The sequence below is a fragment of the Aegilops tauschii genome, chromosome 1 (genome assembly GCF_002575655.3).
Source record: "Aegilops tauschii subsp. strangulata cultivar AL8/78 chromosome 1, Aet v6.0, whole genome shotgun sequence".
Lineage (NCBI taxonomy): Eukaryota > Viridiplantae > Streptophyta > Magnoliopsida > Poales > Poaceae > Aegilops > Aegilops tauschii.
In genome coordinates, this window is record NC_053035.3 from 237,424,636 (window position 1) to 237,447,501 (window position 22,866).

General features: G+C 45.7%; 1 long non-coding RNA gene and 2 pseudogenes across 3 annotated transcripts; all 3 read right to left on the bottom strand.

The window, feature by feature from the left end:
- Nucleotides 1-507: 507 nt before the first annotated feature.
- On the bottom strand, nucleotides 508-12,950 carry LOC120975790 (uncharacterized). 3 transcript variants are annotated; one of them, XR_012205833.1, is made up of 8 exons: nucleotides 12,538-12,922; nucleotides 8,527-8,661; nucleotides 8,318-8,423; nucleotides 7,420-7,564; nucleotides 7,246-7,302; nucleotides 5,738-7,078; nucleotides 1,444-1,765; nucleotides 508-831 (listed from the first exon to the last, which is right to left on the bottom strand). It is a non-coding gene; the product is annotated as an uncharacterized lncRNA (long non-coding RNA). The 3 variants fall into 3 exon arrangements; XR_012205834.1 differs by lacking the exon at nucleotides 1,444-1,765 and having other exon boundaries at nucleotides 8,318-8,427; nucleotides 12,538-12,950; XR_012205835.1 differs by lacking the exons at nucleotides 1,444-1,765; nucleotides 5,738-7,078; nucleotides 7,246-7,302 and having other exon boundaries at nucleotides 8,318-8,427; nucleotides 12,538-12,950.
- LOC141042782 (subtilisin-like protease) lies at nucleotides 8,880-11,520 on the bottom strand (annotated as a pseudogene).
- A 5,474-nt stretch (nucleotides 12,951-18,424) lies between the features above and the next one.
- On the bottom strand, nucleotides 18,425-22,415 carry LOC109736483 (protein FLX-like 3; annotated as a pseudogene).
- Between the last annotated feature and the right edge of the window lie 451 nt (nucleotides 22,416-22,866).

Here is a 22,866-nt window from a genome sequence, read left to right on the forward strand (position 1 = left end):
GAGCCTGGTGCAGATTGCTGGAAAGCTACGCTGAATCCCTAGTCCTTGAAAAGCAATCCCAACTGAAGCTCACATGTGCAAGGAAAGAAAAGAGCAGCTATGAGTACTCCATTAAGGCCCTGTTCGACAGTTCTCCGCTCCGCTCTGAGCGGCCGGAGCGGAGCGGTCCGCAGCCTAATTTTTGGGATTGACAAACAGGCGCTCCGTGCGCTCCCGTATTCTGCAGAGCCGGATGACTGCCATTCATGGGCTCTAAAGCTAAATAAATTGCTGGAACGTAAACAGCTCAGGTCGAGCCGGCGTTGTGTTGGAACTTATGTTGGTTGTGCCGGTGGTGATTTTTGTGTGTTTGGGAACAGTGAAACGATTTGGTCCAATGTTATGTTCTTAAATCAAGTTCTACAGAAGGTAATTTTCTAAGTGATTTGGCACTGCCTCATGTGGTGTTCCTGCTTTACAAAAGATGCTTTTCCACAACATCAAAGTTTTTTAACACAAGTGGTAGACTAAGCCAAAAGACCACCATTTCTTTCTTTAAAAAAAACATGATACGGGAAACCACAGGAAAATAAAGAATCTCCATTTAACTTATCAAAGGAATTGAAGACAGCTCAACATTATGTCCTAAGCTTATTAATCTGGGTCTTTTTCTTGCGACAAATTAGAGCAACCACTGAGGACTGAGCAGCCTCATCTAGCTGCAAATGCAGCTACCATCTTTGTGGCAAACCGCAGTTCCGCAGCCCAGTTTTTTGCAGGCAACAACACAGCCTTCAGGCGTACAATTGTACTGGTAGGCTTCACGGCCAACACATGCTTTGGCTTCCAGACCTATGCCAGCAAAAAAAAGGTGCATCAGAATCGAGAGCAGTTCGTAATTAAACTCGGATACTATGAAACAATGTAGTGTGCAAATATCAGGATAGAAGTGGCATGCTTATACAAAAACAGGCACAGGTCATCATTGAAGTTATGATGGAATCAATATATCAGGATGGAGTCAACAACCACCATGGCTAGCACTCGATAGATCAATACTACTAGCAAAACCATTTATTAAGATATGTACCACGGCAGTAAAGGGGTGCTAATCATAAAAACACGGGCAAAACAACGGCCATTGTTAAAATTTAGACTGTATATGTTTGCTGCACGAAGAATATCAACTTTGAAGACACCTAAAGCAGCCAAATGAACCTTTAAACAAAAACATGGACAGTGACAAAAATATCCAGGCCATGCAATAGATTAAGATTTCTCTGTAATTCGCATTTAGATTTGGATCTTTTTCTTATTTCAAAATAGTGAAAAAGTTTCAAATTGAAATATTATTTCCCACGCATATCATTGGAAGCAGTAGAATCATGCAAAAGGGATAAATATATCCCAGAAACCAAAAATCTCTCTATAACTCATAAGCTCTCCTAGAAATAGATGCACTACCTATGTTGCTCTCTGATACTTGACTCGACATGCAAGTGGATGAGATCATCAAAAGAGCCATCAAGCACAGAAACCTTAAGTTGATTGGAGCCATAGCAAAGTTCTTTACTGTTTCTTTGATTCCTTCTCCTATTGTCCTTTTTTGTACTGGGTGTTGTGCTTTCATTCTGCTGCTGTTTATATAGAGGCGCCTTCGAGTGCCAATTTTTGCAGTTTAATTACTTCCTGCATTAGTGTTTCCTTTTTATGGTTCGCGGTAATTAATCAAGATCCTCCAATAATACGCGCATCATGGAATATCCTGTGGGTATGAATTTATTCGCTACAAAATATACCATACACAACTAATTAGTATTCCATAACAGGATTATGTCAGTTATTGGCTCCTAAAAATTACCATACCAAATTTATTAGTTTTCCATGACAACATTATGGCATTTATTGGTTCCCAAAAATTACATACTACAAATTTGTTTGACATTCCGTAACAAGATCGTGCCATTTACTGTCTCCCACAAATTACATACGAAATTAGTTGGTATTCCATAACAAGATTACGTCATTTACTGTTTCCCGCAAATTAAATACGAAATTAATTAGCATTATATAACAAGATTATTGCATTTATTGGCTTCCAAATTACATACGCAATTGATAAGTATTTCGCCACGAGATCATAAACCGTGTATCAAAAAATTGTCATCTTGATAGCTTCCATATAAAGGAGGATTACCCCCGGTCTCTGCAGGTTTCCATATTTGCTACCTAGAATTCCTGGTTTATACTAAAAGTTTCGATCATTCCAACTATGAGAGACAGATGCAACCTGAATTACTTCAAAACCTTATGTTGCTGTTATGGCCGGTTTAGCTAGGCCCACCGGGCAATCTTAGCCCACAAGTTATCTTAGGTTAATTCTTATGTAAGTTATCTTAGGTTAATTCTTATGCAAGTTATCTAGGTTATAAATATAGGCTGTAAGACTCTTTTTGGAATCAAGCAATAAGAATATTATTATCTCTATTGCCCGGCTCCCAGAGGAGCCGGAACCCTAGCTGCCTCTAACCCTAGCCGCCGCCGCCATCCTCCTCCTACGCGACGGCGCCCAGCCGCCGGCGCGCCCGCTCATCGTCGTGTCCTCCTCCATCCTTCCCCTACAACCTACGGAGCAGGTCCGGTAGGATCCCTGGTTCTACCAATTTGGTATCCAGAGACTCCGGTTCGGTCATGTCTTCACCATCACCCACGCCGCCGCTGCCCTCCGGCACCACCGCCTCACTGTCCGCCCCCCCCCCCCCCCCCCCCCCCCGCCCGATGACCACCAATGGAGCTCCGACGCTGCCCGGGCCGGGCGCCACCACGGGGGCCCCAACGCTGCCGGCGCCAATACCGCCGGACCCAACGCCGCCAGCTCCAGTCACCACCGCGCCACCGCCAGCTGCCGTCTTCACGCCGGAACAGATGACCAGCACGCTGCAGCAGCTCGTGGCGACCGTCCAAGGGCTCCACATGAACCAGTACCACCAGTACATGGCAGGAGCGTACGGCCTCCCGCCGGCTGCGCCGATCACCACCTACGGCCACCCTGCGTCGTGGCTGTTTCCGGGCGCACCCGCAGGCGGCGGGCCCCCGCTGTTGCCGTTCCAAACGGGGAACTCCGGCGGGCCACCACCAGCCGCCGCGGGCCTGTGGCATCTGCCGCCGCCACCCTCGACGGCGCCCCTCTGGCACCTGCAGCCGTTGCCGTCCCCGGCAGCCGCTGCCCCTGTCCAGCCCCCGCTGCTGCCGCTGCACCCACCGGCACCGCCCCTGCCCAGCTCAGGGGCACCCAAGCCGACCGGCCTCCCGATCCATCAGGTCCGGTTCCCGCCCTCCCCGTCGCCACTCCCAGCGTGGGCGGCTGGGTCTTCACCATCGCCGGTCTACACCATGGCCCCCAGACAGCCGACTCCGTTCCCGCAGTTCAGTGGGCCATCCGGTCCCTACCCGGAGTACTCCGATCAGGCGCCACCCGCCTCGCTGCTCCGCACCTCTGAGCCAGCTCGACACGGCGCTCCGACCCGGACAACGCCGCGGTTCACCAAGATCGACTTTGCCACCTATGACGGCACGGAGGACCCCCTCAACTGGCTCAACCAGTGCGACCAGTTCTTTCGCGGGCGGCGCACCCTCACATCGGAGCGTACCTGGCTCGCCTCGTACCACCTCCGCGGCGCGGCACAGACCTGGTATTACGCCCTCGAGCAGGACGAGGGCGCCATGCCCCTTTGGGCGCGCTTCCGCGAGCTCTGCCTCCTTCGCTTTGGGCCTCCGGTTCGCGGGAGCCGCCTGGCGGAGCTCGGCCGACCGTTTCCAAGCCCTGGCATGCCATGCGTCGGGTGTGACGGCGCAGCAGCGGGCCGACCTCTTTGTCAGTGGACTTTCGGATCACATCCGCGTGGACGTGGAGCTTCGGGGACCCCGGGATCTCCAGTCGGCCATGTATTACGCCCGCGCGTTCGAGCGTCGCGCGGTGGCCATCCAGCAGGAATCACCGTCCCGGACCGCTGGGTCGCTACCCGGGCCGGATTCCACGCAGGGTCGGCCTGCGCAGGCTTCTGCGGCACCCCTCGCCGCGACCGCGGCGCGCCCGTTCCACCGGCTCACCTCAGCCGAGCTACTCGAGCGTCGCCGCCAAGGGTTGTGCTTCAAATGCGACGAGCCCTACACGCCCGGCCATGCCTGCCCGCAACTCTTCTACCTGGAGGTTGCAGACTACATTCCGGAGGACGCCGTCGCCGCCGACCTGGCCGCCCCAGCTGTCGAGAAGGTATTTGACGCTAGTTGATCGCCTCGAGGAGTTTCACAAGCGCTTCCCCACCTTACAGCTCGAGGACGAGCTGTTTGTGCAGGCGGGGAGAAGTGTTATGGCCGGTTTAGCTAGGCCCACCGGGCAATCTTAGCCCACAAGTTATCTTAGGTTAATTCTTATGCAAGTTATCTTAGGTTAATTCTTATGCAAGTTATCTAGGTTATAAATATAGGCTGTAAGACTCTTTTTGGAATCAAGCAATAAGAATATTATTATCTCTATTGCCCGGCTCCCAGAGGAGCCGGAACCCTAGCCGCCCCTAACCCTAGCCGCCGCCGCCATCCTCCTCCTACGCGACGGCGCCCAGCCGCCGGCGCGCCCGCTCATCGCCGCGCCTTCCTCCATCCTTCCCCTACAACCTACGGAGCAGGTCCGGTAGGATGCCTGTTCTACCAGTTGCACAATGACTATACTGGCTCGTGCAATGCATTGTCCAGAAATAGGCAATGATGTGGAGACTATTCAAATTATTGATGTGTAGCAATTAAAACTACGATCCATCTCATAGACACTGCTTTCTCAGCATCAAACATGCTAATAATACTAGTATGTATAGTTGTATACACGTGCAATGCACGTCTTAACACTATTGTTCCTATGATTTTATTAAAAGAAAAAAAATCATATAGTACTTTGCAATGAATTCGAGCAAAATAAATATTACCATGAATTATAAAGTGATGATTTTCTGCTAATGAAATACTCCCTCTGTAAACTAATATAAGACTGTTTAGGTCACTACTTAAGTATTTTAAACGCTCTTATATTAGTTTACGGAGGGAGTACATATTGTGGTGGTCTTTTACATTGCATTGGGCTGCAGCGAAAAACGCCCAAAGTAGTCCAGCCGAACATGCACATAGATCAATCAATCGGATCGATCAAATTGTCCAAGGGCAAAACAATAGTTGGGCTATTGGGCTTTGGTCTTCCCTATATTCGGTGTACTTGGTTCTATAAATATATTTTTATATGGACTAATGATGCAACTAGCTGCGGCTAGCCGATGTACAGTATACAGCCCGCTAGCCGATGTACAGTATACAGCCCGCTAAAAATGTTCACTTGTCTCCGCCCCTGTCTCGGCTATTTGCCTGACGCACTGGCACATGCAACATGGCGAGAAGAGAGAGATGTGACGGGATTGTTCTAGAAACCAGCAGATGCAGCTGCGGGCTACTGTTCACTGCGAATCCTTTGAGTTTCAATCGTTAGATTTATGAGACCAACGGCTAGGATTGATGTTGTTGCTACAATTCAAAACTCGTACACTATATAGTATATAATATATATAACTCCCTCCGTCCCATAATATAAGAGCTTTTTTACACTACACTAGTGTAAAAAACGCTCTTATATTATGGGACGGAGTGAGTAGTATAGAAGTATAGATATAGATATAGATATATTTTTGGCTCGCCAGTGCATATATTGATAACTAACCTGGTATTACCGATGAGCAGGGAGTCGGATGAGGAGATGTAAAATTCTTGAACTCTTACATGTAAAACCAGTAGCAACCAGAACTTGTCCGGTAGCTGAGGGATATGGTATTATCTCAAGAAATGTACATCTGCTAGGCACTTTAAGTTAGATAATTTGGTATTTTGCAACCATTACTATTTGGTCAGATGTGCATCAGAGTTGAAATGATTTTTTTGTGACAACTGAAAAAGTAAAAAGATAAATGGCGAATACCGCAGAGAGTTAGATACTTTAACTGAAAATAGTACATGCATGTATAGAATAATGTAAATTTAGTTGATATAATATTCATGTCAATCATACTGAGTTTTTTGCTTCCATTATAATTGATCCACATACATAATGCACACCAAGATTACACAATACACAAAATTGGATTCCTTGGAGACTGCCCTTATAAACAATTCAGCAACCTTACATTAACAACACTGTAGCAGTACCCGTTAATATAAAATGTCATGGTCAACAGTGCCAAGCAAGTGAAAATAAAGAGGAAGTACATAGCTATCGAATCACCTTTTTTTACCTGCTATGGAAAAAAATATATGCTTCAGCTGATCTGATAACCAAGATAGGAGTAAAAAGACCAAACAGCACTTGTCAATGATGGGTAAATTGGATGCAAAAGATCTTTTATTTGTTTCTTCCTTTCTCATTTGTGACCTCGCAAAACATTCCATCTTCTTTTCCCTTTTAGGTTCATGCATGATAAACTTATTCACCAGTTGTACCACATTTTTACTAGAGAGGTCGGGGTAGACCGAACTTGACATGGGAGGAGTCCGTAAAGAGAGATCTGAAGGATTGGAGTATCACCAAAGAACTAGCTATGGACAGGGGTGCGTGGAAGCTTGCTATCCATGTGTCAGAACCATGAGTTGGTAGCGAGATCTTATGGGTTTCACCTCTAGCCTACCCCAACTTGTTTGGGACTAAAGGCTTTGTTGTTGTTGTTGTTGTTGTAGTTGTTGTTGTTGTTGTTGTTGTGGTTGTATGTCTTCTATATACTGAATAATTTAAAGATAATGCATGCATCCAACTGTTAACTAATGACCGCACAATGTACCTAAGCCAAATTAATAAATTACCAACAACACACTTTCTGTAATGGCCAAGCATGTAAAACAGAAACCCAAACAAATTCCACCTGTCATCAGATATGCTATTTATAAAACCATATAAGCTTTCTGCAGAGTCCAAGCAATGAAGAATGTAGATTGATGCTCTTTCATTTTCAGATTGCCTTATCATGCACCTCAGTGCAGGAACTCGACGAAATCAGATTCAGGAAGTCAAATCCTACCATGAAGATAACCATCAGGAACCATGGCTTGCAGTTAGTAATAGCATGACAAATAGCAAATTGATGCGGCATTGTATCATGCACGGTGATATACTTGAAGCATATTGAAGTGGAAAAACCGATTGCATCAATTGTAAAGCTCGGTTGGGAACATTGCGCGTACTTATTTTTTGCTAAAGGTAAAATCTCAGGCCCATCATGCAAACAATCAGCTGTGGAGCTACAAAGATAAAGTTAACAGTTGTAAAACAAGCAAGTGACGCCAACAATTAAGTAGAACTGAACCTGTTGTCAACTGAACTGAACCTGTTGTTTAGTCATGTTGGCTCTAGTTTACCTGTAATAGAGCTAGTTATTGTCGTGGTGCTGTCTAGGTTTCCGCCCCACAGGGCACGTTACGATGACGAGCATGCACGGTGGGTTTCCTGGCAGTGCTTGAACTCGCTTTCCTCTCTTTCCCGTCTCCTGTAGAACTCTCTAGCCTGGTTCAAAAAAATAAAACAATTAAATAGAACAGAAGACATAACTGTATATTAAACATGCATGGACCTATCAATTGATAGATAAGCCATAAATTCAGGGCTGTTGGAAATTATGATTGAAGTTGCTGACCAAATAACTTCCAAACAAGTTGGCACAGTAGTTAAAGATCGAATTGTTTGAGAGACAAAATAAACATCAGATGATATGTTGCATGGAGCTATTTTATCTTGCTTAATAGCATTCCAAGGAAAGTAGCAGCCACCCCACCCCTCTCACATGCTCTTCTATATGGCAAATGTTACTTGGAATGCAGAGTTTGGATTTTTGGAGTTTGATAGTTTCAGGTAGCTGGATAATCCAGGTCTACAGCGAGCTTGAACTGAGAGCATTTAACTTTGCTGTATTAAAGATTTCTATGGGGCACCCTGCCTTCTTGTTATATAAAGAAGATGCAAAATTGCATACCATGACACAAATAGAATATGGTAACAACTCACAACCTTTCGCTGGCAGCATGCTACACCAAGGTAGACACAATCACCACTAATTCAAAGATCTTCTATTGTCCAATCTCAGTTAGGTGTCATTCCAGGGCATTGCTCAGAAGTATGTCAAGATAGTATTCATTCCGACTCTCTATCCAACACGCGATATGGACATGAAGCTAACACTATAGATTGGCATGGCATGCACAGATTCACAACTATAAGTAAAAGGATCCAAATTAAATAAATAAAAACTGAACTTTATACCTATAGATGTATAGGTGTGCACTCGCAACAGTTAGAGGTCAACAACAGTCATTGATCAAACCTCTGCTAAGAAAACATTACTTCAGAATTCAGCTCCTCCTGTTGCCTAGCTACAAATACATAGTGAAAGGAGAGAACAATCATCATCGCATAACCATGGAATCTGAGCAAAGGATACAAATAGTTCAGGAGAAGGCAAGCAACTGAACCTGTTACAAGGCAACGAATTCAGCTCATCCCTTGTTTCATGTCGTGGACTGGGATGCCACATTCTTGAAACACCAACAACTTCAGAGCATATGGACGTAAAATAAGCACAAATCTCAAAACCTTCCAGATCTTATCTGCATCTAATTCAGTGAATCTGTCATTTTAGTTAGGCACATCCTTCATCAGAATATTTGCAGCTAAGAACATGTCCACATGGCTGAATCCACAAATAATACGAAGCATAAGACAATAGGTTACAAACCCACAGTTCAGTATCCAAACAGCATAGTGTTGCATGTTTCCATACAGATGTAAGTAAACCTGATAAATGAAATGATCTGATGCCAAGTCATTTATATTTTCAAAGTAACAGGGTTATATAGGAATGGATGCTGCATGGATGTTACATGTCCAAACTTATATTATTTTACAGACATGGAAACCCTACTAATTAAGAGAGTCATTGATCTAGAATATAACTTAAGGATGGAGTAGATATGTGATACTCTTCCAAATTACAGCAGTGGAGAGACTAGACCGGCCACTGCGACAATTGGACTACGCACGACATGTTTGCTGGACACCCAGCTGATACTTCCCTCCAGAGACTTTTCCCTGCCATTGCGATGCCTGCTCACCATCATGCTGTAAGTTATCTTTTCTCCAGCCTTGGAGAACACCAGCGTCTCTGGGTAGACTCGCACTGTGAGAGACTTGGGAACCTCCATCTTCAGTGTGTATATGGAATTTTCTGGCCCCACATTTGTCACAGTTCTGTTCACTGTGAATGGCTTTTTCTTGAGTGGCACCGTTATGGTAGGGTAGTTGAGCTGTGCTTCTGGTATCTTGGGAAGCATTTTGCAGGACAACATCGGGTCCCCCGCAATGACTGCCAAACCTTGATCACCAAGGAGAGCACATATGTAGCCGGCATATTCAGTAATACCAAGGTCATACACAAGGCCTGGATCAATAGCCTTTGTAGGATTGACATGGCCAGCACCCATGGCATATGCGGTTGCCCTCTGATGCTGCTCGTCCAAGATCGGGCCACCAGTGCTGTCCGTGATGTCAGCTGTGGTGAGGATGGCTGACTTGATACCAGCAGCAGACCAGTCAGGATGGGAGCTCTTGACAAGTGCAGCAACACCACTGACATGTGGAGTCGACATGGACGTCCCGGATTTAATGTGGAATGGCCCAGATCCAAGCATGGTGAGCGGTGGCCATGCAGCAATGACGTTGAGGCCGGGTGCTAATATATCTGGCTTGAGCACACCGGGGCTGAACGTGCTAGGACCGCGGGATGAGAATGCCGCGACAGTGGGAGATGGACGGACACCAAGCACAGTGTTCTTGTATATGACTTTGGCACTGGCTTTGCTTGTTGTCCTCACATACTCTATGATATTGTTGCCATCAGCCACGGTCACCTGCACAACATTGCCATAGTCCTCGAGAAGGGTGGTGAAACCAGCAGCTTTCCTATTTATCAGAACTACGCCAGCCGCCCCAGCACTCATGATGCCACTGATGTCAGATTTATTGATTGACGGCCCAGTGTCATTCATTGGTCCTGTGCTATGGCAAATCACAATTTTGCCAGCCACATTTCTTCCAGGCGATGACTTGCAGTGTTTGTCCACATACAAAGGAAAGGGCTTGGGCTTGGAGCTTGAGTTTGAAACCTGGTTAAAAGCTTCTCCATTGATGTGATTGCCATTCCCAAGCTGCACAACAGTCTCGAAGCTTCGGTCCACTGAACCAGCTGCGACTGTGAGCAACCATGGTGCAGAATTAGCAATAAAAAACTCAGGTCCGTTATTGCCAGCTGCAGCCACAACAACAATGCCCTTTGCTACCGCACTGAGTGCCCCAATGACGACCGGGTCTCGACTGAACTCAACATCAAAAACAGGGGCGAGGGAGAGCGAGAGCACATCAACCCCATCCTTGATTGCTTCGTCTATCCCGGCAACTATGTCGGCGGAGTCACACCCACAAAGCGTGCACATGCTGTACATGGCCAGATGTGCACGTGGAGCAGTCCCGGCTGCTGTGCCCCTGCCAAGGCCCTGGGCTGAGGCACCACTGACAAAGTTCCCAGCAGCGGTGGACGAGGTATGTGTCCCATGCCCTATGACATCTCCAGAGTCATTGACGGTGATGAACTTCGCACCAATCAATTTGTTATTGCAATGGGCAGCAGCAGTACCATGGCATGAACCCTTCCACTTTGATGGAGGTGGCGGGATGCCACTGTCATCAAAGGAAGGATGCGCCGCATAGATGCCGGTGTCAACTACACCGATGATGACTCCCTCGCCGTAGTTGGTGTCTCTCCACAACCCGGCATCCCTCTTGAGCCCAAGAAATTCTTGGGTGTGAGTGGTGGTGGGGCGCCAGAGCTGGTTTGGAACCGCCCGCACAAACTCTGCCCTCTTGGACACGAGAGCGAGCTCGGCTTCAGTGAGCCTGGCGGCAAACCCGGTGAAGACGTCGGTGTAGGTATGGATGAGGCGTGGCTCATCGGAGCCGGCAAGAGGCGTTGGCAGGAAGGAATCCTGCCACCAGCGGTGGTCTTCATCGCTGCCGGCGTCGACAGGTGGCCTCAAGAGCACAATATATGTGCTATGGTTTGGAGACAGGCCTGCACCTAGGTCGTCGCATACCGCAGGTGCAGGAGCATGAGGGTGAGCGAGAAAAGTGAGATCAGGAGGTTGGCCAAGGATGCCATGGCTTGAGCTGAGGTGGTGGTGATGGAAGGAAGCGAGAGGTAGAGAGGACGACGGGGCTGCTGGTGGTGGAAGCACGGCGCAGAGGAGCAAATGCTTCTTCCTCTTTCTCTTGGTGGTGGTGGCGGTGGAAGCACGGTGGAGAGCAGCAAATGCTTCTTCCTCTTTCTCTTGGTGGTGGTGGTGGTGGTGGTGTAAGCACGGTGGAGAGCAGCAAATGCTTCTTCCTCTTCTCTACCTCGGTTGGTTTTGGGAGAGAAAGAAAGGGGGGCAGAGCACAAGCACAGCAATGGCTTTGGGCCTCAACGTTAAATGCTGCGTGCTGAACATTGCACGCACGCCTAGATGCTCCTGTGCCTATATGTGAGTCAAATCACATTGTTCTGTGCGGTTCTCCTGGCAGGGAGACACACAAGTGATGCCCTGACACCCCTAAATGGCGTAGGGAGACGCTCGTGTCGAGCTCGCGCTGGTCGAGAGAAAGCCTCCGCAAGAGAGAAAAGCTGAGCTTCCATCTATGGAAAAAGAGGAAGCTCCGCTGCTGGTGGGTGGTGGTGGAAGGAAGTGACCGAGAGGACGACGCTACGTGTCGAGTGTTGCGCTAGCGTGGTTTCAGTTTCAGCTAAATTAAAATCAAAATAGCGGGGCGGGACAAGGTGTTTAGCGGAGCTAAGCCATATTCAGTGTTTTTGATTTGATGGGGAAATCGGTAGCAAATCAAAGCATTAGGATTAGGATTTGGACACTAGTCCCTGCAAAGCACACAAGGGCAAGGCTATCCTTCATAGACACTGGTGTGTGTCGAGCTTGCGCTGGTGGATAGAGAGCCTCCAAGCAAACAAAGGTTCGACCGCGTCAGCACGCAGCTTGCAAAGCTGACGAGGAAAATGGTGGAGGAGGGAACAGAGAAGTGACCCAAAGGAAGAGAGGACTAGTGGCGGTGGTGGACTGATGGTGGGTCCACTGCAAGAGAGAGAGAGAGAGAGAGAGAGAGAGAGAGAGAGAGAGAGGTTGAGCTTCCATGATTCCATCTATGGAAAAAGAGGAAGCTATGCTGCTGGTGGGTGGTGGTGAAAGTGGCCGAGAGGACGACGCTACGTGTCGAGTGTTGCGCTAGCCTGGTTTAAGTTTCAGTTGAATTAAAATTAAAATAGCGGGGCGGGACAAGATGTTTATAGCGGAGTTAAACCATAATTAGCGCTTTTTGATGAAAAAATCAGTAGTAAATCAAAGCATTAGGATTTGGAAAAGAGAGGAGGGAGGAGCTCAGCTTGCCTGGCCATGGATGGTCTGGACGAGGCACATCGTCGCCTTCGTGGCGCGGAAGCTGAAGCAGCCGGCGCCTCCTCGCCGCTACACAATCCATACGGTGCCTCCCTCCCGTACTCCAGCAACTCGCCGGCGCTGCGCCTGCCGACCCCGTGCGCTCCGCCTCGGGCCCTCGGCGACGAACTCCTGCCGCGACCTTGCTCTGCGTCTCCCGCCCGCGGCTGCCTCGCACTTGGGCCCCCACGCGGCACGCCTCCGACCCGCGCGTCCCCTTCCGCCGCCTGCGGCGTTGAAGTCGCCGTCTCCGCCCATGGCCCGGGCCTGGGTGGCTGGAGATCCACCGGAGGGAGAAAGAAGGGGAAAAGTGGATGGAGTGGTACTAATTGGCTAGAGAACCCGAGAAATGCCCGCTTACAGTCATGTTAATCCGTTGGAGACGTTCAGTGCCGTAGGGGCAGCTGGGTGTGTGTGTTCCCTGCAATCGCGTTGCTTTCCTGTCAGCTGTAGCGTACTTTAGCCTGGGCGCTTTCTCATGTCCTGTGCCACATTCCAGCTCAGTTTTCTTTTCTTCTTTTCTTTTTTTGATTTGAGTTGTCCAGGTCTGTTTTCTGTGGAGCTGCCCTCCCCCCTAAGGCCCTAATAAAGTTCTGCCTCACCTCAGGCCATTCAAACAAATGATGGGTTGCCGTTTTTCAAAACTAAATTGAATATTGCAATTCTCCTGCAAAAAGTAAAATATTGCAATTTTTTTCTTAACTCTCAAGCAGGGGCGGACGCACGTTGAAGGTTGTGGGGGCAGCTGCCCCCACTCGATTTTTCCTCGTACGCCTGGGCTGATCGTGCCAAGCTACGTGTGCCTCCACTTGGCCCATTACTTTGCTCCCACTCCCAGCCCAATTTCTTGCTTATTTTCAAAATCCCGTATATTATAAATCTGTAGAAACCCACTACAAAGAAACAAGCTACGTTATGGATCAGTGCGGCCCTATATCCCTGATCCACATCCACGCACAGACGATACGGCAGCCACGCAGCCGCCCCAGTCCTGCCTCTCACGCGATGGAGGGCATCACGCAGTCTCCGGCTCGGCTCACCGCCGGCAATCGGCGACTTGCCGTCACCTGTTTCCCGCGCTTGCACGCCGCCTCGGCAACACAGCCTCACCATCGATTCTGCAATTTCAACGTTATAATTGACATCAAGTAAGACGTATTGTAGATCATTAGGGTTCTTTCTTTTCAAAAAATTTGTTCGTTTGCAGTTCCTGTGTATACAAACCATAAAAATTTAGTCTAGAGACTGAGACACTCAAAATTCCATTCGGATCATCTATTCTTAGTAGTTCCCAGCAAGATGATTGTATATTACAAACGCAATTGACATAAGGAAATCCGCCTTGTCCTAAAAAGTTTAAGCAAAGGACAATTGTGACGATCAATCAACTTTTTAGTGTCGATTGGTATGAACCATAGTCGTATTTGATTTGTAGAAAAGGGATTGCTATTTTTTTTCTTCTAATGAAGTGATAATCGAACATTCTCATGAGAAACTCGCCATGGGAGAAAGCAAAAGGCAATGTGCTAAACGCTCTTTTTCACTTGTATAAAGGCATCCTTAAATATTTTCATTCTCCCTTCGTTTGATAAAGATTTTTTCTTCTTTTAGGTTGTAGGTTAGATTGTTAGGCAATGCATCAATGTTCTCTTATGCAACTTCGGAACAAGATATTGCCATACCGATGTAAGTCATTTTGTTTCAAATTGATAGTTTTTTCTTTCATGAATTTGGTCATCTCATGGAGAATGAAGTGATTGTCCCTAGGTTTCAATTTATATGGATGACTGCCTTCTTAATTCTTGAATATGGCCATACATTATTGCCCCCTCTCAATTTTCTTCCTGGGTCCGCCCCTGCTCTCAAGCAAGCAAACCATACACTATGTGTTTCACAGCCCCTTTTTGGCCAAAGATTTCACGCACGTTGGTCAAGTATTAGAGATGCACGACTATTTTGTATTGTACTTCCGATCATTCTTATTCTTATGTCAGTCAATTTTCACAAAGATACGATATTAAACATGATTTTATCCCAAGACACTGGTGAGTCTAATCATAACGCTCTCATCTTCATCTCGCATATTGAGGAGCTAGTGGGTGTGTCGGATTGAGCTCAAACCCACCCAAAATTTTCAAATAACTTGCAGGTTCAGGTTAACTCCTTTAAAGGCACGGAGGCTAATTTTTTTTAGAGAGAGAGAGAGATCCAGAAATCTGCTGGCTTTCGTATATTAAGCAGGAAGAAGCGGACATAGGTGAGGTTACTATGATCAAGTGATCACAACAACGTGGGAGTTAGCCGAGTTAAAACAAAAATACCGACCCAAGAAACAGGGCCAGAACAATGCTAATATCGCATCCTGGATCACCCAGGTGGCAGGCATCGCATCCCTGCGAGAAACCAATGATCTTTGTCGCGTTCAACTCTGACCATGGTCGAACTGACCGTGGAGCACTTATCATGGAAGCATCTCTCGTTGTGCTCACTCAACAAGTGCGAGGCTACCAGCATTAGCATAGTCTTTAATCTTTTCATTTCTGGGGATGGGGCGGCAGAGTTGATCACTACTGTTGCCTGCTGGACAGAATTAGCAGTAGGAGGCCAATTTTGCAAGGTTGAGGTGCTGCAGCAAGGCCCGAGAGAAACATTATGCCATACCTCTCTTGCGGTCAGGCATTCCCATAACAGATGGAAAGAGTTTTCCAAACTGCGCATGGATAGGGGACGGAAGTAACCGTTGATCCATCCTCTTCTCTTGAGCATGTTGTTGCACCAAAGTCTGTTTTGCATGAGCAGTCGGGCGGCTTAGTTTTCCCTGGTGCAGAAGCAGACCAGAACAAGCTCTTGAAGTTCGAGGACATAGGCCCCTAGAACTGCATCAAGTAGGCGGATCTCGTTGTATATTCTCATGGGGCATTTAAACTCCAACTGATCTCGTCAGGTGTGGTCTCACTTAGGCTAGAATAGATGTTACGGGTGAGCCTCCATAGCATGATGAACTCATCAACCTTTTCCATATAGTTACCTCCCGTGATATCATTCACCTAGTTGTCTTGGCAAAGGGCATCCTGGACCGTTCTGTTCTTCTTTCTGCATCTCTTGCATGTCTTTGGGAAAAGAGTAGCCAGCGTCTCCGTGCTGATCCAACAGCAACGCCAGAAGCTTGATGTTCTTCCGTCTCCAACTTCAATCTTGGTCGCTGACGCGAACAGGCGCGGTCAGATGCATCACTGGGCAACTTTTAGAGCCGACCCCAAGGTCTTTCCGGGCTCTTCCAAGCCATCCATAACCAACGCAAGCATAGGGCTCTTCCAAATTTCTCTAGAGCTCCACGAACGTTATTTTGCACGCACAAAGATAATTCAACAATATTTGTTGCCAATTTTTTTTATTTGTTACTATTGTATTTGATTTCATTTTTCAGAAGAATGCATTTGAACTCGAGTGTAGAAACTCCATGTTCAAAAAGGGCATGTTAGTGTCAAGCCCAAGAGAAACTACCTGTACTGAAAGAAATTGTCATAGTGTGCATCAAGCTTTTAAAAAATCCAAGTCTTTCTGAAGCATCGATTTTGTTATTTTGCCCAAAGCTCCATGAACGTTATTTCATCATGAAATTCTGCACCCACGAAGATAGTTCAACAAAGTGTTGCAAGAAAAACTGATTTTGTTTTCTTTCAACTTTTTACAATTTTTTTTATTTATTCTTCACAAGGATGCATTTGACCTCGATGTAGTTAACTCCATGTCAAAAAGGACATGTCAGTGTCAAGTCCAATAGAAACTTCCTATGCTGAAAGAAACACTAATAGTAGCGCATCAAGCTTCAATCCCCCCCCCCCCCTTCCAAAAAGAGCATCACTTTCGTTGTTTTTTCTCGGAGCTCCACGAACGTTATTTCATCACGATATTTTGCAAGCACGAAGCTAATTCAACAATGTTTGTTGCCAAAAAGCAGATTTTTTAATTTGTTAACTATTATTTTCGATTTCATTCTTCACAAGGATGCATTTTAGCTCGAGTGTAGAAAACTCCATGTTCAAGACATGTTAGTGTCAAGCCCAATAGAAACTGCTTGTACTGAAAGAAACAGTCATAGTGCGCATCAAGCTTTCAAAAAAAATTGTGCAACGAAGTCTTTCCAGAGCATCTTTTTTTCCAGAGCTCCGGAACGTTATTTCATCATGAAATTCTGCACGCACGAAGATAATTCAACAAAATTTGTTGCCAAAATAAAACAGGTTTTTTGAATTTGATTACTATTTTTTTTATTCTTCTCAAGGATGCGTTTGACCTCGAGTTTAGAAACTCCATGTCCAAAAAGGATATGTTAGTATGAATCCCAATAGAAACTGCCTATACACAAGGAAAAAGTAAAATTAGCGCTTCAAACTTCTAAAAAGAAAAGTTGCACATCCAGGGAATAGAACCTGGATAATTAAAAAAAACTTCTCCAGAAAAGTAGCTCAAATGCTCATGTGTGAACAAGAAAAATATATAAAATAACTGATTCTTATTACAAGAAACATTGCTTAGTTTTCTTCCTGGGTGTAAATTTTCGTGATGAAATAACATCTGTGGATGTCTACGAAAAAAATAACAAAGTAAATAGTCAAGAAATGCTTTAAAAAATAGTCTTTTTGGAGAATCAATTTTATTATTTTTGCCCAGAGCTCCACAGACGTTATTTCATCATGAAATTTTGCACGCCCGAAGATAATCCAACAATGTTTGTTGCCAAAAAATCAGAAATTTTTGAATTTGTTTACTATTTTTTATTGTTCACAAGGATGCATTTGAGCTCTATTTCAAAAAAAAAGAAAGGGATGCATTTGAGCTCGAGTGTAGAAATTTCATGGCCAAAAGACATGTTAGTGTCAAGCCCAAAAAAAAAATCTGTGCTAAAAGAAATAGTCCGCGCATCAACCCCTCCCCCCCCCCCCCCCCCCCCCCAAAGTTGTGCAACCATGTCTTTCCGGAACATTGATTTTGTTGTTTTTTCCCGGAGCTCCACGAACGTTTTTCATCACTGTATTTTGCATGCACGAAGATAATTCAACAATGCTTGTTGCCAAATAAATCAGATTTTTTTTAATTTGCTTACTATTATTTTTTATTTTATTCTTCACAAGGATGCATTTGAGCTCGAGTGTAGAAACTCCATGTTCAAAAAGGACATGTTATTGTGAAGCCCAATAGAAACTGAAACTGCAGCACTGGAAAAAAAAACAGTCATAGTGCGCATCAAGCTTTAAAAAAAAAAAAGTTGTTGTGCAACCAAGTCTTCTTGGAATCAAACCCTGGTCAGTACCATGGGAGGGTACTATGATACCACCACACCAGATGCGTTATATACGTGTTACAGTTCTTGCATTTAAATCATGAAATCCTCAAACCCCCGAACAATGGAAGAGGCAGCATTCTGGCTCAGTGCTCTAAAAAGGCAATTTTCAAGGCATTATTTTCCCCACACAAGCCACATAATTTATCCTTTTTTTCATGAAAATTTACATGTACATGTGTAATATAATTCAGATTTTGACATATAAGAAACGTCAAAAGCACAGTATCCCCCTCTCCACTCCTTTAGGGACACACCCTGGCAATAAAATAGATCGAAACTCTCAAACTTAGCATTCAAATAAAATGACACTTTCATGTTAGAACACAATGTTGATCAACACAGGCTGACTAGTTGACGAGTACTTAACTGCTTTTATGTTAGAACATAATGTTGCTCCGCACTACTTCCGTCCGAAGTTTATATGGGTTCGTGTTCCGGTTCAAGTTTGACAATCAATTCGACCAATAAAACATGAGTTATGTACCAACAAAATGCCTAATGGAAACATTTTTATAACACATGACATTCATAGTTCGGTCAAAATGGTCAATTAAAAATCACGAAATACGAACATGTAAATTGGGATGGCTGGAGTACCACTCAAAGTAAAATAAAAATTCAAAAATAAGACGGGACATGACAAAGGGAGTTGCTGTTATTCTTTTCATCACCTTCAACATGAGCAAAGCAGCAATGCAGGAAGCACGAATACGCATCAGTCCTCATTTTTGGCAGGTGATAATATTTCACCTCATGCAATCGAAGCTTGCAAGAGCTCGACCCAAACCAAAAGAGTAGCAACCCCATCAAACTGGTCACGAAAGAGCAATCTGCCTTCAGAAGGCTTCACACCCTGTTGCAATTTCTAGAGTTCAAATTATATATTCCCTTCTATGGTGTGATCAATTGCCTTCAACAACGGTTATGATTTTCTGAAGAATGTTGCAATATAAGCAGAGCTGGTACAATGCTGTGGCATTTGCCAACAAAGCTATAGCAACACTCAAATCCGCCACGAAAACACCAGTCACCACAAGTTTCACTGCTAAGATAGGAACTTTGTCACAAGTACTGACGGTGATGAACTCTGACAAGGATCAAAAGCCCAAATCATGGGTGCGGATAGCCAGGGGGGTCCCATGGTCCAGCACCGTAGCGGTTCTCTCTGTAAGAATAGCCGCTGTCGTAGATGTCTTGCAAGCCCATCCCAAGAGTTGTCATAGGTGGTCCGTAAGCTCCATGGCCGCTGAAACCTAAAATTATAGGTATGATATAGGTTAACCACAACAGATTTCGATGACTTGGATGCAAGTGAGGAAACAAAACCTACTAGGTGGCTTTCTCTTCTCAAGCTCAGCCCTAAGCTTCTCAGACTCCTGAGCCATAGTTACAAGATCCTTCTCCACTGCCTGCACCTGTGCCATCAGCTCTGCCTTTGCATTCTTTTCATAATCAAGAGCGGCCCTGCGGTGATATTAATAGTTAGCTACTCTTACACTAAAATTAAGGGGGGGGGGGGGATCAAAATACAAAATTAAATTCCTCATCTGAGCCACCAACTTAGATTACTAAACCAGAAACACAGACCAGAATGGTTCAATACCTGGTACGAATTAGTTCCTGTCGCAGACCATCTCGTTCAGCTAGCATGGCAGGTATGCGCTGCTTTTCAGACTTCTGATGCTCAACCTCCTTTGCTAGACCCTGCACCTTTTCAGTCAACTCTTGCCTCAAAGACTACAGCGTGCCTGCTTCAGATCGTAGCTGCAAGGCATCTTGCCTATGGGGTTCTAAAGAGCGTAGCTCAGCTTCCAGCTTCAGATTCCTCTGAGTCAGCTCCCTCGATTCAAGTTCTTTCTCTGCGCGGAGCTTAGGTATAGCCTGACTCGATGAATAGAGATCTTCTTTCAAATGAGACATTGCTTGCCTGAGTCCAACAATTTCATCCATCAGATGTTGGTTGTCATCACGGATTCTGCGTATCTCATCACGGCGGCTAGACAGCTCTCCCTCGAAGCGACGTGGTGAGATAGACCTTTCTCGTGCAAGTCGAGGAGGAGGACCATCACGAAATCCTCGTGGTTCCTCATAGTACTGGCGACTTATGCGGTGCTTCCCTGCCATTTATAGCCTGTAAAGAATAACCGGAATGTTAAGACAAGAGAATAAGAAACTCACGTGTCAGAAATGACTTTTAGAACCACATAAGTGGTTGGTTTCCTCGTTGTTTTGTTTGGTGATTGCTGAAACATGACGTGTACCACTATGTATTTGTCCTATATTTGTTTCCTGGTTTATTTATTTTTCCAAAAACAACATGGGACACACAAGTGCGTTGCCATAAATGAAACAACTGACACACACAGTCGCTCAGTCAGCGTTTGTCTCAGTTTCAAATTGTGAATCGTTGTCAACTTGGTAGTAAGATTGCCATTAACTTCATTGATATTTTAGCATCTACGTACAAGACGGTTAGCCTTTGCCTATGAATAATGCATCATTAGCAAACATTTAAGGAAACATAACCTTCATTGCACACAACCTCAGAAGACAGCATTGATTACTTCTTTTGAGCTGAAGCATCTCCAGAAACAGGCTTATGGATTGCGGTGGAAATAAGCTCCAGTAGGGGGAAGTTCTGAAAAACTGTTTTTCATTTTCTTTTCGGCTTACAGAATTCAGGCTTCTTTTCTGTGTTAACTAATGTAAAGTCTACAATGTCCCTGAACTTTAATCACATCCTTTTGTTAGATAATTTCGTTTTTTCCATTATTTAACCGCAGAAGCAAAAAAAAAATCAGCATAACAGAATTTCAGTTGTGTCCTATTTTGACGTAAGCAATAAGTTGCATGCGTCACACATGCTTTTCGATTGCACAATAGGCTGCATTAATATACATGCATTAACAGTCATATGCGAATCAGATACATCACATGGCAGTGACGGCACATCCCCCAAATTCAAATTCAGATGACTTCAAACTATAATTAAATGAACGAATGCAAAAAAAAAAGTAGATGACAGCCATTCTTGTAAGTTCTAACGAAAATAGCTTAATTTGAGCATGAGTATGATTCCCAGGTACAAAAACAATCATGTATCTATAAAGGAGAAGACATGCCCTCGACCAACTTTTTCCTGCGGTCGAGCTGGTCGGCAGTGAGCTGGAGGCCGAGGTCGAGCTAAGCAGCACCTAACTGGAGGTGGAGGACAAGCTGGAAAGCGGCAACACATGGGACGACGTCGAGCTAGCCTGTAGCGAGACGAGGTGGATGCATTTGGCAGCGTCGATCTCCTAGCGTAGGAGACCCGTGATGTTGTGAGAGAACAACGAGATAACCATGCAGGGTCGGGTTTGGGAATAGGGAGGCACGCGGTGGCATACGGAGCCACGGAGGCAATTTCCTTGTAACTCGGCGGGCATTTCTAAAATTGATGAGGCGAGAAGCTCGGAAGACTGGGTCCGAGCAGTTTCCTGGTTTCAACAATTTTCTGGGTGGTGGGTAAAATATTGTCTAATGATAAGAGGCTCTGCATTTTGGGGGGTTTTAGCTCTCTTGGCAAAGCCCCAAAACAAGTGACCCCAATACATAATTATCACAGCATCGCAAGAGCAGATTGCTAAAGAACATCAACCAATTATCACAACAAAGCAATACGCATGATTAGCATTGGTTATCACTTTATTACCAAACCACTATGATTCTCTAAAGATATCAAAAACCACATGGAGTTCTCTTATCACAAAAAAAAAAAACAGGCTTTTCCTTGCATGCTGGCATATTTGGCTAATCCACAATGCCAAGATCTACAAACATATTCAGGCGTCTTTCACAACCTCACATTGCAATTTTGTCCATGACATATCTCTCGTGGTGCATAGGGCTAAGCCTAGGTTTATAGACAGGTTGCTCAGGTGGATTGCTTTTCTCCCACCTTAGATTAGTCTATGATCCTTGTATGTTCTGGCCTTGTTGATCTCTGTACATGTTATCTCTATAACATAAAGTTAAGGTTCTGGACTGCAACAGCCTGACCGCTACAAGATATCAAACATATCAAGACTAGATTTTCTTGCAGAATTTTAATTATCTCTGAACAAAAACTACTTGTAATATTTACCATCAACCAAATTGATACAGAGCGTAGCACTGCATCATCACAAAACAGCAACTTACGGGAAACAACTTACGCTAATCTGCCGTAGGGAGAGTAGTATGGCAACCAGCAGAACCCGAGCTTAATCGATCTCCTGGAGCGAGACGCCGGTGGCTGCGGGCTGCGGCACACCCAGCGGCAACGTTACCAGCGGCTGTCGGTGGAGGATCAGAGGGGAGGAGCAGTCGGGGAGCGGTGGCTACCAGAGATGGCGAGTAGACGCGAGCAGGGAAAGTCACGCCCGCCCTGCGATGGAGCGGCGGAGGACCGCAGAGTGGCAGAAACAGCGGCGGCCGGAAGCCGTGCAAGGGCGCGGGCGCGGCGGCGGGGGTCGGGATAGGGACGGGCACAGAGTATGAGAGAGAGAGAGAGAGACGCATCGGGGGCTGTACTCGGCTTGTTTTGTGGCTAGGCATGTGATCTGGCCGAGCCGAGCTCGAGCTCAGAGCGACCCGAGCCCAAGGCTCGCTTTCCTTTCCGTTCTCGTTTTCTTTCAAGTTGAGTCAGGCTCGGCTCGATTTTGAGGAGCGGGGCCGAACAGAGCCACCAGCCCGTTCAGCTCGGCTCGATTATAAAGCCAACTTCAACGGGATCACCCAAATCCATTGTAAGTAAATGTTCGGGGTGGTACGAACACTCTTAGGAGCATATAAAGTCGGACTTGGCAAATCGAAATCCATCGAATGCCCGTAAACACGGACAAACGCGTCAGCAGACAGTAACCAGTTACGCCTCAAATTTACTTCTCTGTATCCAAGTCTATCATATTTCATCC